The following is a 15,499-nucleotide window of genomic DNA, read 5'->3' on the forward strand; positions in this document are numbered from 1 at the left end:
TGCCTCGAGGAGTGGGAGTTCTCATATCTTCCACTAATCCTTGGTTGTATTTTTTGCCTTTCCCACTAATCAAGAAAATAAAAGATATTACCTTAACCGATAAATGATTGACTACATCAGATGTAACATAAGGGTTCTCGTAGTAAGGTTTGGTTAGTATCAAAAGTTCACGAAAATAGGCCAACTCTAAAAAAAAAGTGTTCCAGTGAAGAGTTCGGTTAGTCCAGTTTTTTTGCGAACAAACCGAACTCCACATATATGCAATTAGTATGGAGTTCGGTTTGTCAAGGTTTTTTGCGAACGAACCGAACTCCAGAAGTTTGCAATTAGTAAAGAGTTCGGTTTGTCAATGTTTTTCAAAAAAAAATTTTGTATTAGGGGTAGAGTTCGGTTACTTACTAGTTTTAACTTTCTTTGCGAACCCACCGAACCCAATGGACAAAGTTCGGTTAAATCTTAACTCAACATAGTGGGCAAAAAAGCAGAGTTCGGTTACAAAGTTTCAAAAAATAAATTTTGAGTAATAAAGGTGAAGTTCGGTTGCAAAACAGTTTTAATAATTTTTGCGAAGCAACCGAACTATGAGTTCGGTAGCCTAATTCTGAATTTCTTGGAACCGAACTGTTCTTCGTGTTCTTCCTTTCAGGAAGTTCGGTTAACAAACTATGTTTTTTTAGAAAATCGTCCTAACCGAACAAGGCACTATAACTTCCATTTGAACCCTATTTTGATGATTTCTATTCAATTGAAGCAATCAAAATCAAATTAAAAGTTATGGGTTTGTTGGAAAATACCTGCGGATTGGTCCCATGGCAGAATCAGGGTTCGGCTTGCGTCTTTCAAACTCGATGATGCCTCTAACTTCTGGTTCCACTTCTTCCTCAATTTGAACTTGTTTGTGATTTGCTAGATGTCCTAATGGGGGACCTGTTCCTGGGAGTCTTGGGGTTTTCTTTCGAAGAACCATTCTTATAGTCGATTGATTAATCGACGATGAAAATTTTATGAATCGACGATTAATCGATGAAGAAGATGTTGAAAGGAAGAAGAAGAGAAGAAAAAGAAAATTCTCCCAAAACTCGTTTGTGCGGCGGTAGGGTAGGTCTGATTTTGTGTTTTTATTAATAGATTAGATTAGGTTAAATTTGTATTTTGGTAGTTATTAGTTTAGTTGTAATCTTAATTAGGATTTGGGGGCAAATTAGTAATGTCTACACTTTAGGATATCCCTTATAAGTATAGGGTAGATGGCCTTATAAAACAACGGTCCCAAAAAAAAGGTTGGTCCCAAAAAAAAAGTGAAAACTACAGTGAGACCCATTCTCCCAGATTTTTCCACTGAGAAACCCACGGACAGAAAACTACATGCGCGCCCCCATTTTTGGGAAAAAAATTACTCCCAAACCCGTATTTTCTAAAAATTCTGCTTTTTAAATTTCCCCGTATCCCTTAAGTGTAAATCTGGTTTCTCGTAAGTAAAATTCTATTTTTATGTCAAACCATGAGTACGAGGGTTGGAGGCGAGATCTCATAAGGTATGGACAAGGTGTAATTTGAATCAATATGGGTTGTAATTGATGAAATCAAAGAATGGGTTTGAGCTCGTGGTTAAGAAATCAAAGAAGAAATTGAAGATGGGCATAGTTTCTACTACTGCTGATACTCGAGATTCAAGACATTGATAAACCTACGGTTGTTGAATCGAAGATGAGGTTGTAGCCATGAAGATGAAGCAGAAAGGGCATCTGCTGCTTTGGTGGGACGAAGAAGAAAATTGAGTTAGGGTTTCGTCAAAATTGGTTTTTGTTGATTATTGTTTGGCTTTCAATTGATCTGATAAGGAATCTATATTTTTGTTGTGTTTCAATTTAGGTTTTAGATTTGGAGGATTAGCAATTGAATAGAATCATAATCATTCTTCTCTCGTTATCTATGACGATTATTTTCCTCCTGATCGATTTCCTCTATCTTCTTAAGAACCTTTTTATGTACTTATCAATGTCCTGAAATGATAATCACAACCGCAACATCTACTATTCTGATATTCAATTTAGGAGTTGTCATGTACTAATTTCATAATTTTGTTTATAATTGATTTTTAAAAATTGGGTTCCATAAGATTAATTACTTGACATTTTTTTATTTCTTTTTCCTAATCTAGGGATAGGTTAAAATTGTGATTTCTTGAACAGTTCAGAAATCAGGTGCACCACCACCAAGGATTGTTGTAGTGCAACAATGTATACAAGAGACAAAGAGATTTTGATGGCTCTATGCGAATATGTGGTTCATTTTTCTTCTTCTGTGTATAGATTGTAGATTTTTTTTTGGTAGCCTATTTGTAATTTTCTCCCAAACTTTCTTCCCATTTATTAGTCGCCTATTGATATTTTATAGTTTGGTTAACAAGGCATGTAGACATTTCTTGTTTTTTGCATATTTGAATACCAAACAGGTACTGGAGCGGCATCAATGAAACTGAACTCAATGCTTACAGGCATTCAAAGTGGTCTTATAGAAAACAATCTAGGTTGGACTGTTGAGATGGATTAAGTTCTTGTTCTCCGTTTCCAATAACCTCGCCAAACTGGCTTATAAAAAACTCCAATCCACCTTGGATGTCAGGTACTCCATATTTAATTTTCTCACAAGCAGTTAATGTTTGAATTATCATTATCCAAATTATATTCAAATGTGGCAATTCCAAGCTAATAGGAGTGGAAGCATTGTACCAATAAAAACCATGTGCTGACCTTTCCAAACTTCGTTTGCGTACCTTGTGGAAGTAATTTTATTAGGTCCTCCTACAATTAAAGCTATACTACATTCACTTTGAGTGTTTGCAGGAGACCCTTGGAAGATGAGATGCTGTTGGTGTTGCGGAATGAAGCTTCTGATGCTTGTAATGCTCAAGTTACAAGCGATGCGGGTGGTTGCTGTCAAATTTGTTAGAGTGAATTTAAGAAGGACAAGAAGGATAGGTATTTGCCGGACATGGAATTGAAGACGAGCAAGAATCGGAAATTGGGTATCAATCCAATTTGGATTTGGTTGAGAACTGATGTGTTGTCATTGATTTGATGATGAAAGATAACAATGGTTACATAACTTGTTATAGATGCATAACTTTGTTATCCAAATGCATAATTTGTTATCTTTCATTGGTGGTGATGCAGTGTGCAAATGGTGTTGGTTGGATGTATTGCGTGCAGTATTGCGATAATGGAGGTGTGAATAGTGATGCTTAACAGGTTATGCATCTACAAAATTTGTTGCATAACTTGTTCTGCATTCTCGAAATTGGTTGCATAACAACGTTTTGCAGTTTTTTTTTTTTGCATAGCTTGTTATGCAGTTCAGAAAACGGTTGCATAACACGTTATGCAGGTACTTTTTTCTTAGTATTGAAACCAACAAAAAATAAGGCTGCATAACTTGTCATGCACCTACAATAATATCTACATAACATGTAATGCATCCGAAAATATGACTGCATAATGCATTATGCATCGAGAAAATTGCTGCACAATCTTTTATGCATCGAGAAAATAGATGCATAACCTGATATGCATCCGTAAATATGGGATGCATACTGCATTATGCATCAATTTTTTTATGGACGCACTAAAATCAACCAAAACAATGATTACATAACTTGTTATAGATGCACAACTTTGTTATCCAAATGCATAATTTGTTATGCAGTGGAGAAAATGGTTGCATAATTCGTTATGCGTTTGCAGAATGTGTTATGCATCATTTTTGGTGGCTGCATAATAGTTGTGTATCAAGTTTTCGAAAAATTTACCTAAAATGATGATCACCTCCGATTTTTTTCGTGAAAAACAAAAATTTGATATTGTTGTTTGTACTCGTTGCGTAGCTCTCTTAAAAAGATTTCCAACGATATAAAATTTGTAAAATTCCAAGGCGCGGATCTTTAGATATGTTATATCCAAGTTGCGTTGCCAATTATACCCCTGGTGCATAACCCGTCATGCGGATGCATAATCCGTCATGCAGACATTTTTAATAATTTCATATAATTATGGGTGTCACGGAAATAATTATGGGTGTCACGGTATCTAAAATTAATTGTGGGCCTAGCAATGAGAATATTATTTTTTTTGGGCCTGCGCCTAATTTTCCAAAAAAAAACGGTTCCAATTTAGACGAACTATGATTTTGGGAATACCAAAATCTTCCAAGGAATACTGAATGATGACAAAAAAAGGTTGTGAAATAGCAAAATCAGATAACCCCTTAACCCAATTTTTTTTAATGGCAAATCTGCCCTTTACGTATTAGTGTTAATAATCTTGATTAGTGATTAAATATTTTGTTTAGTGATTAAAATAATTTCCAGAATTATAAGAGTTGTTTAAATGAAAAATTTGAGGAAAAAAAAATCAAAGTTTTGGTTTGGTTAAGAAGGAGAGAAAGAGGAGGAGAAAGTGAGAAAATTCTAATTCTTGATTCAATGGAGGATGAGGAGGGTCATCATTCATCTAAAAAACCTAGGAAAATACATATCAACTACAACAATGATCCAGAAATGGCTGATTTCTTAGATTATGAGAATGATTTTACACAAACTTAAACACAAGCTCAAACTCAAACATAAACTCAAGATGATGATTTTTATGAGCCAAATCCAGATGATGAAGACATTGATGACGAACCCAATGCTTCTAATACACATGTACACTTATATCCTATACTTAATCTCACTTCTATAGCTCTCAATTATCAAAAGTTAGGTTTTTTGAATCATGGTTCGGCGAAACAGGTTGAGGTTCGGCTCACATATATGAGCCGAATCTACCATTTGATGAACGGTTCGGCTTACTGAATCTGTTTACTGCATGCGCCGAACCTATAATTTCCAATTCCAACCCTTTTGATTTACACTAGTTCGGCTTATATGAAAGTTTCATAGTAAGCCGAACAACATCCTGAATAGCCCGGAATAGAATCATTACTAATTCGGCTTATATATCCAAAATCGTATGTGTCGAACATAATTTTTTAATTTCTGGGTTGAAATATTGTTACTGGTTCGGCACATATGGAGAATATCGTATCAGCCGAAACCTCTTATGTTCAAGGTTCGGCACATAATATGATTATCGTCTGAGCCGAACATGAATTTGTTAATTTTTGGGTTAAAATATTGTTCGTGGTTCGGCACATATTGAGGATATCGTATAATACGAAACCTGTAAATGTTTATAGTTCGGCACATAATGTGATTATCGAATGCGCCGAACCTTGTTATTATATTCCCTTTCTAGTGTTTAACCTTGTGATATTCTTTGTAGATCGTGATTGGACCCATGGAAAATCAACCTGATCCAGTAGACATAATTCACGAGGATACCAAGGATCACTTCCAAAATGATTTGGTATGTAAGAACCTTTTGTTTACCTTAATATTGTCGGAATATTCCAAAGTTTTTCTTACAAATTACTTGTTTTGGAATGAACGTAGATATGTAAAACTAAACCAGAAGTTCTGGATTGGCTTGAGGAACACACGATGAAGATAAATTGTGTACTAGTTAAAGGACAACAAAGCCGATGGTATTGGTTTGAAATGATTTGTGAGCGTAGTGGAAACGGTGCTAGCAAGGTTAAAAAGGGTATTGTATACGTTGGGAAGACCGGGAGAAAGAATAGGACGAAGACGAAGAAAAGAAATTGCCCTTTCAAGATCGTTTTCAACCTCAAGAATAAGTCCATGAACAAAGAAGATCAATATTGAATAATGAATAAAGATATGGATTGTTGTCATAACCACCCACGTCCCAAAGACCTTCATGGACATGCGAAAGTAGCGCGACTCAAACCCGACGAGATGCTAGAAGTGGATAAAATGACACGAGCACGTTTTCCACCTTCTAGGATTCTTAGCAAATTGAAGGCGGACAACAATAATAACAAGTCGACTATGCAAACTATCTACAATGCAAGACAAAAGATTAGAAGACTCAATTTGCAAGGTAGGATGGTGATGCAACAAGTAATGTGGTTAGGGGTGAAGAATAACTACGCTTTCCAAAAGAAGTTGGATGACTTCGGTCAAGTCACACACCTATTCCTTGCCCACCCGGAATGCGCCCAATTGGCTCTATGCTTCCCACAAGTTATTATATTGGATTGCACGTACAAGACTAATAAATATGAGATGCCGTTGATGAACATTGTGGGGCATACTTCGACAAAGGCACCGTTCACCGTGGATTTTTGTTTCATGAAACACGAGAAGAAAGAGAGTTATGTTTGGGGGTTAGAACAATTGAAGTTAATCTTCCGGGAGGGTGCTCTTCCTAAAGTGTTCGTTTCCGATCAAGATTCATCGTTGATGTATGCTATTAAGAAGGTATTTCCGGATGCATTCAATTTTCTTTGTACATTTCACATATGGTGCAATGTGAGGAAAAAATGACAACCGATAATTCAACCACTTAAGTTTAAAGAATTAGAGAATATTGCTAAGCTACCGTTGGAGACACGAGTAAAGAAAAAGAAGGAATTCTTGAAAGCATATGAACATAATGAGATGTTGTGAGCTTCTTTCCAAGGCGAATGTGAAGCTTTGATATGGTCAATCACCGAGGATGTCTATGAAGAAAATTTTAAAATGCTTATTAAGCATTGGAAGACCGCCTACCCTGATGTCATTACTTACTTGGTCAAAGATGTGTTGGAACCTAATAAAGAAAGGTTTGTGAGTTGTTTCACAAATCGGCACAAACACTTCGACAACCAAGACACAAGTATGGTAGAGTCGGATCATTATTGGTTGAAGAAGAACCTTTTTGGTTGTGTTGACACTTTTGTCACGGTTTTTGATACAATTGATGAATATTTCAAAAGTGATGTTGTGAGAATTAAAACCGCGTTCGAGCATGACCTTATGTTTAGACACAAGAATTATGGTACTAATTGGCTACGGGAATTAACTTATAGAGTCTCCCATCTATGCATCGACTTGTTGATGAAAGAAGTGGATTTGATTAAGACATTAGGCGCCACCTTGGAGGAAGAGTGTGTTTGTACAATGAAGAAATCAATGGGACTTCCATGCCGCCACGACCTACTTCGGTACAAGGATGGTATCATACCATTTGAGGATATTGATCATTTTTGGAAACAATTAAGCTTCGATCTTCTCCCAACCTAAGACGATGAGGATGATCTAGATATATGGGACACGACAAATGGGAAAAAATTGGCGGAGATGTATAGGAATATGTCCCGACCTCAAAAGAAATTCTTATGGGACAACATGATGCCGGTCATGTATCCTTTCACCCAAGAAAATATTTTGGAACCGGAGAAGAGTGACCCGAAAGGTAGGAAGAGTAAGAAAATGAATAATTTTCAAACTAGACAAGCCAACAAGGAATTATTGGCTAATAAAAGGAATCCATCCGGCGTTGAGTACCATGATGCAAGGTTTGAAAATGCAAAGAAATAAATTGAGAAGTTGATGAAGGAGGAAGAAGTCAAAGTTCCAAAAAAACGAGGTCGTCCGAGTATTCAAAAATCGGAAACAAGTAACAAAGAGGTGAATGAAAATGATTGTCCGTCACAAGCTAAGGATAGTAAAGAGGATGTCAAGGGGAAGGCTAAGATGTATCCTTTACAAACTAAGATAAAGGAGAAAAGGACCGTACATGAAATTGGTAGGATGAGAGGACCCAAAAGAGATAAGTCTGGTAAGTATATGAGGCCTATCAATTTTATATACGATAACTACTTGGAAGATCTATCGCCAATAATTCATGAGAATATTATAGCAATGGACGACGTGCAAGGCGATGGAAATTGTGGTTATTACGTCACGGCGGAACAACTTGGTCCTTTTATGGAAGGGAATAATCCGGTGCCCCCTGAAAATGAAGTGAACTATATTCGGCAACGATTGTTACAAACCCTACGTAAAAACAAAGAATTCTATAATACAATGATGAGAACAGGTCCAAGAAAAGATGCAGGGGTGGCAGCGGAGTACGTTGCATTCGAACGTCGTTTGCATGGGGATTTTATCATTACCGAAGAACATTGGATGTCAATGCCCATTTGTGGGTTTTTAATAGCGGAGACATTCAATTGCGTCGTACATTGTTTCGCATGGATGGGTAGTAGCTTTACTTACGCGCCTCCAACAAAACCTTGCAATGATGGTGTAAAGGATAGAAGACTTGTTCTTGGATTTGTTCAAAATTGTCATTTTATCGGCCTCAAACTTAGACCTAGTTGCCCATTACCACCCTTGATGAGTGCAGCCTTTTGGCCTAGATTTGAAAATAATTTTGCGATGGATTGGTATGCAAATTATGCGATGGAAATGGATCTTTGGAAATCTTTGCATGTGCAGCCTCCAAGTGGACAAGTAATTACGTTTTCAAGTGATGAAGATGTTAAGCAAGAGGTCAGTCAAGATGATGAGAATGAGGTCAGTGAAGATGATGAGAAAGAGGTCAGTGAAGAGGATGAGATTCGTTTAGGATCTCCATAAAAAATGTTTCATGGATTTATCCGTTTATTTTGTGTCTTTTGATTTTCGTGTAAGATGAGGATGATATTTTGACTAGAATTGCAGGTACATGTACCCATCAAAACGAAATACTTGAATGATTTACTTTTTAGTTATGAAACGTGTTGTTTTCTGCAAACTGGAACCATGAACACAGGCGAAGGTTCGACTTATCACATAACGAGTATTATAAGCCGAACCTGGCAAAAAAAAAACCAGAGTTTTTTTGTCAGGTTCGGCTTATAATAACAATTCACTGCAAGCCGAACCTGACAACAAAAAAATACCAGAGTTTTTTTGTCAGGTTCGGCTTATAATATTATTTCACTGCAAGCCGAACCTTAAAACTTTAAAAAACCAGAATTACTTTGCTAGGTTCGGCTTGTAGTATATTTTTAAAGAAAGCCGAACCTTTCATGATTCATGAACACAAGAATTATTATACCATTCCAAATAGACTTTTCAAATTCATAGAAATTGTGGATTACATCCTGCTACATAGGAGGCTTGCAATTAATTTCTAATATCCTAAACGGGTAATGAGAAACCTTCTAAGAATGTGGTAGTGATCTTTGTATTTGAAATTCTTTCCCTTCCATCGTCGCCATTCCTCTAGAGCTCGAACTTCAATCTCAGAGTTTGTTTCACCTTTGAGTCGATATCGACTCACAATCCGAACTAAATCTATGAAGTCTGTGACTTTTTTCTTAATACTTTTAATTCGGCAAAACAAGGACGCACTATCCCGGTTGTGAGGATTACCTGTTTCCGTGCTGAAGGCTTCATGAATTCTAACCAAGTAGTACATACTCATCAGACCATTTACTCGTCGTTCTTCACCCTTCTTTGGATAGTATGGTACATAATTGGTGCAAAGAGATAAATCTTCTTCTAGAGTAAACTTAGGAGTTGGGGGTGACATTTTTTGAGCATATGTGGTTAAGAATATGAAAAAACATGTAGGTATATGTAGAATACAGTTTTACAACGGCTATATCTTTCAAAAAAAGAGTCGTTCCTAGATTTTCGTGAAAAAAAGTAAAGGTTCGGCTTATAGAAATTTTAGAACATAAGCCGAACATATATAAGTAACGGCTATTTTTTTAAAAAATTTGAAAACTTTTACAGATTCGGCTCACCATATTGGTGAGATTTGAGTCGAACTATATACTGGACTACACCAATAATGATTTTTAAGGCTCGGCTTATAACTCAAATTATAGAAAAATCCGAACCTGAAGGACAAATGATTCGGCGCGTAACTAACATTAGAGGATAAGCCGAACTCTATAAATTCGGCGCATAACTCAAATTTCAAGATAAGCCGAACTTTATAAATTGCAGGTAGTAAGTAGCTAATTAACTGTTAAGCTATTCATTAAAACATGAAATTGAAGGTGTCCATAACCCAATCCCAGCACCATTAAAAACAAAGTTCAGCACCTAAAAGCAAAGGTGTTTGCAACACCATAAAAGTGTACTTAAAACTTAAGAAAAACATTAAAAGGAAGTTGGAAACATAAAAGGGCATTTAACCACGACCCCTCTTCTTAGTTGCACGACCACCTCTTCTTCCACCTTGGTCTTCATCTTCCGACGCATCATTACCGGGTTGGACGGTAGCACCACCTTGGCTTGTACCTTCACCAACTTGTCGAGACCTCTTAGTGGTAGGCCTTTGTTCGGGTTCCTCGGGTCCTTGTCCTTTGTTGATGATTGCATCCCACTTGTTGATGAGGTATTTTTGTTCTTCCACGGTCATTGGTGTTTTGCAACCAAGTTTGGCCTTCATTTTTTTCGAACTATGATTTTGGGCATACCAAAATCTTCCAAGGCATACTGAATGAAGACAAAAAAGGTTGTGAAGAATTCATGAATTTCAAACAACATTAATCGACGCAAAACTAATACAACCATACAAGCCGATCCTAAGCACATGCAAAAATTCTGAAATTCAAACAACATTTATTCGGCACAAAACTAATATTACCATGCAAGCCGATCCTACGCACATGCAAAATTTCTGAAATTCACAAAACATATTCGGCACAAAACTAACACCATCGAATAAGCCGATCCTAAATATAAGTCTCTGTGTCACTAAGTTCGGCTCAAAACGGATTTCAGATTTACGCCGAGCCGTTCATATGCACTTTCAGGGTTCAGTTTCAAGAACAGCTCGGCGCACATCTAAGATTTGTTTTGCGCCGAACTATACACTGTCACCGCCGCAGAAACATAATTTTGACGAATTAAATCCACCAAACCAATCTAAAACATCAAATACGAGATGGGTTTGCAGAACTAACCTTCTTATTCTCATTTCCGGAGTTGGTTCTTCTTCAATCTCTTTTTCCGGTTGATTTTGTGGTTGATTTTGAGTTTGTTCTTCACTCTCTAAAATGCTTGCCGACCTTGGTAATACAATGAGATGAGTGATACATATCAACTAACTTGAAAATGCTTAAGCCGGCATTTTCAAGCTTTCAAACCTTGTCGGCTCTAGTCTGATCGGCATTGTTAAATCATTCTTACGTGCCGGCTGTTTGTAGTCGGTAAGGTTTTATATGTCGATCTTGCCGACCTTGGTAATACATATCAACTAACTTTTGATGTTTTGTAGATTGTTGCATTGGTACAGATGACGGATCAGCCTCAAGCTCAGAAAATTAGGGGTCCCGATACTTCCGAACATTATGCTAATGATTTGGAATGGAAGGAAAAAGACGACGCGGTAAATTGGATTGTTGAGAAAGCCAAAGAGAAGATGTGAGTTCTAGTGAAAAACACCCAACAAAAATCTATGCGGTTTGAAATGGTATGCGAGTGTTATGGATCGCCGGACGAAAGTCACAAGAGAAAGGGTTATGTATATGATAAGAAGACGACTAGGGTGTACAAGACGAAGTCAAAGAAGTGTGGATGCCCATTCAAGATTATTTTTGGGAGGAACAAAGACACCGATGATATGTGGAGAATGACTAGAGTTGATTTTGGTTAGAATAACCATAAAGATCCAAAAAATCTTGTTGGGCATTGTCAAGTTGCCAAGTTGAAACCGCACGAGTTCGAACAAGTAAGAACAAGTTGGGGAATTAAACCAAGTAATCTCCTTAGTAAGTTCAAGAGGGATGACCCGCATAACCTTTCTTCATTGTCTACAATTTATGCGGCCGAGGCAACTATTAAAAGAATTGAATGGGATGGAAGAAAGGTGATGGAAGAATCACAATGGTTAATACACAAATACAACTACACGGTGAGACACCATGAGTCATCGGAAGGGAAGGTGGATCGTATTTTTCTTGCGCATCCCGATATGATTCAATTGGCGCGTTTCTTTTACCAAGTTTTGTTCATGGATTGTACTTATACGACGAATAGGTACAACATGCCTTTGTTGAACATTGTTGGACAAACCTCGGATAAGCAATCGTTCACGGTGGCATGGTGTTTTATGGATCGTGAGAAGGATGATAACTATATTTGGGCATTGAAAACTTTGAAGCTTCTCTACCACGAAGACGAGATTCCCGGGGTTATAGTCACCGACAATGAGCAAGCAATAATGAACGTCGTGAGGATAGTCTTTCCCAGTGCACAAAATTTACTTCACACATGGCATATACAATGTAATCTTAGAAAGAATTGTAGAAGTCATATCCAAAAACCGAAAGTAAAGAAAGGAACTAAGTGTGAAAAATAGGAAGATGAACGTCTTAGCAAACTAACTAAAGAGGAGAGAGAGAAGGAGAAAGAGAAAGAAGACGAAGAATGGAAAGAATGTGAGATTAAGTTTGGATTATTCATGAAAGCGTGGGATAAGGTGGTTTGGTCGATGAGTGTTGCAAGATATGAGATAAACTTGAAGGAGTTCGAGGATGATTGGGGGACTAATTACCCCAAAGTAGTGGAATATTGTAAGAAACAATGGTTGAGGCCACACAAAGAGAGGTTTGTGTATGCTTTTACTTACGAATATAAACATTTCAAACTTGAATCCACAAGTATGGTAGAGCAAGCTCATGGGAGACTAAAATGTCTACTTTTCACAAGTCAAAATGGGATTGTGACGGTGCAACATGCTATCCATGAGTACACTAATAATGATATCGACAAGATAAAAAAGCAATTCCAAGAAAGTAGCTTCCTTAAGTTGAAGGAGTTTAAGGAGGATGATTGGTTTTCTTGTTGATATACATATAAACGTCTCGCATTGGGCAATACGTTTTATGATGAAACATCTCGCTTTGTTTAAAAAGTATAATAAGCATGACGACCCGAGCACTCCTTGTAAGTGTAGGATAATGAAGTCTATCGGACTTCCATGTCGTCATATGCTTGGTAGGTATAAAACTCCCATTCCTCTTGATGATATCGATCCTTATTGGAAGCAATTATCTTTCAAACCGGCTCCAAGAGAAGTTCCCGATGAAGATTTTGGCGACATGGAACTTGGGAGAATAATCCTTGAAAAGTACCCCAAGTTGAATAGGTTGGACAAACAAACTATGAAGAAAAAGTTGATGCCGATTGTTTACCCTTTATGGAAGAACTTCAAGAATCGGCGAAACAAGATCCAACGGGTAGACCACCTACCACAAAGACGAGGGCGGAAGAAAGAGAACAAATTAATGAGTATTTGAGTACAAAATGCGATCAATTCGAAAGGGATCAAATTAAAGAGTATTTGAGTACAAAGTGCGATCAATCCGAAAGGGAAAAAATTAAAGAACATTTGAGTATAAAGTGCGATCCATCCGGACATGTTTATAACGAGGCGCAATACAAGGAGGAGCCGCCTAAAAAGAAAAGAGGTCGTCCGCGGAAAGAAACAACTACATCAACGGTTTCAAACTTGAAACCAAATAGCACTCCACTTCTTGAGAGCCAAGCAAGTGTGGAATTTGTTGGAAAGAAAAGGGGTCGGCCAAGGAAGGATTCAACTACACCAACGGTCTCAAACTTGAATCCAAATGGAACTCTACCTCTTGAGAGTCAAGTAAGCCAAGGAGATGTTGCAAATAAAAGAGGTCGTCCAAGGAAGGTAGTACAACCGGTGTTTCAAGAGTATCGCGTACAACTCCCTCCAATTATTCAAAAGTTCATTATTGGTACCGACGACGTCCCAAAAGATGGAAATTGTGGGTTTTACGTTGTCTCGCAACAATTGGGACACCTAAGTGGAGCGGTTGAGGAGAATCTCACCCAATGCCAATACATAAGAAAGAAGATGGCTGCCCGACTAGAAAACGACAAGGAGTTTCATATCTCAATGATGCTAGAAGGTTCCATGGAGGACAAAGAAGCAACTTTTAAAGATTTGCTAACTAGTGTTAAAGGCCCGGGGGAAATGCACCGGTCAAATGGGAGCATTGGATGAGAATGCCGGAGTGTGGCCATCTATTGGCGGATACGTGGAATTGCGTGGTATATTTTTTTAGTAAGGGACTATCTATAGCATTTGCACCGAAACATGCGGTTTGCGTGGAGCAACTCAAGTATAGAAGAATTGCCATGGCTTTGGTAGATAAAAATCATTTTATTGGTCTACAACTCAACAAGGAATTTCCTTTATCTCCTCTTTGTAGGTTTAGTTTTTGGGAGAAGTTCACAAACAACAAGAGCAAGGAATGGGTGAAACTTTATGAGGACAACATGCTCCTTTGAAATGTTTTAGATGAGTCTTGGGAATGTCCCATAGATTTGATTAAAGGAGGTTCAATAGATTTGAATGAACTCCCTCCAATAGATTTGAGTGATGAGTGATTATGATTAGGGAATAAGGAATCTTTTTGTGTAATGTAATTTGGAGTACTACACAAAACATTCGTACTTTTTGGAGTACTTTTGTAATCGCATGCGTGTTTTGTGTAATGTACTTTGGATTTCTACAAATGAATGAAATGGATGTGTGTTTTTTTTGTGTATACTCATTTGGTCGGCATTGTATTTATTACAAGACCCTGCCGAACGTCCCAGGGTCGGCATGGTTTTCTTTCGTCAGATTGCCGGCGACAATGCATGACAGCACAGGAAAAAGCTGTCTGGGATGGTCGGAAAGGTCTTGGTTTTGCCAGGTTGCCGGCTTTTATTCGGTCGGCATGGTTTATGAGGATAAACATGCCGGCTAAGAACTCCCTCAAAAAAAGTTGTTCCTGGATGTTATCTTCTATTATATCCGGCAAGGTGGATTAGGAGAACCCCGCCGACCGTATATACGCTGGCATCCTTTATGAGGATAATCATGCCGACCAGAAAAGAAAAAAAAGTTGTTCCTGGATGTTCTCTTCTATTATAGTCGACAGTGGTTTTTAGTATATCCCTGTTATCGGTTGTGTAACCGGCATGGTTTGTAAACAGATAAGTGTCGACTATTAAGCCGCCGGAAAGCTTTTAGTTTAGTACAATGCGGACTATACATCAGATACGCACCTTAAAATCTTAATTAGAGCATACAAACCTTAATTAAAGCATACAAACGTTAAAAACTTAACCCTGACACATTTGGGACGTAGATAATATCTTTTTCCGGTACACAATTTCTTAGGAGAGGTAATTAGCTTCATCTTACCGTCGCAACATGGATCTGTGCATGGTAGAAGGTTGATTTTAGAAACTTCATCTTCATAAGGAGTTAGGCGCTCATCTATCCAATAGAAAATCCCACAACAAGTGCATTTTGAAGCATACGACTGATATACACCTCCTATTGCAGCTTTCATGAGAAATTAGAATCCCTTACAACCTTCAATAGTGCACTTGCTTCTTTCAAAGGGACAATCTTTTGCAAAATGACCACTCAGTGTACAAAGACTACAAATATTTGGTTGTGTTGCACTTGAAACTTCCATTCTTTATGCAAGGTTGAAGATGAAGTTGAGAATGCTTTTATAATAACAACACACCTAATATCTTGATTTTGAAATTTATAGCCGTTGAGCATTCAATGGC

Source organism: Papaver somniferum, unplaced genomic scaffold (assembly GCF_003573695.1).
Source record: "Papaver somniferum cultivar HN1 unplaced genomic scaffold, ASM357369v1 unplaced-scaffold_18, whole genome shotgun sequence".
NCBI classification, from domain to species: Eukaryota; Viridiplantae; Streptophyta; class Magnoliopsida; order Ranunculales; family Papaveraceae; genus Papaver; species Papaver somniferum.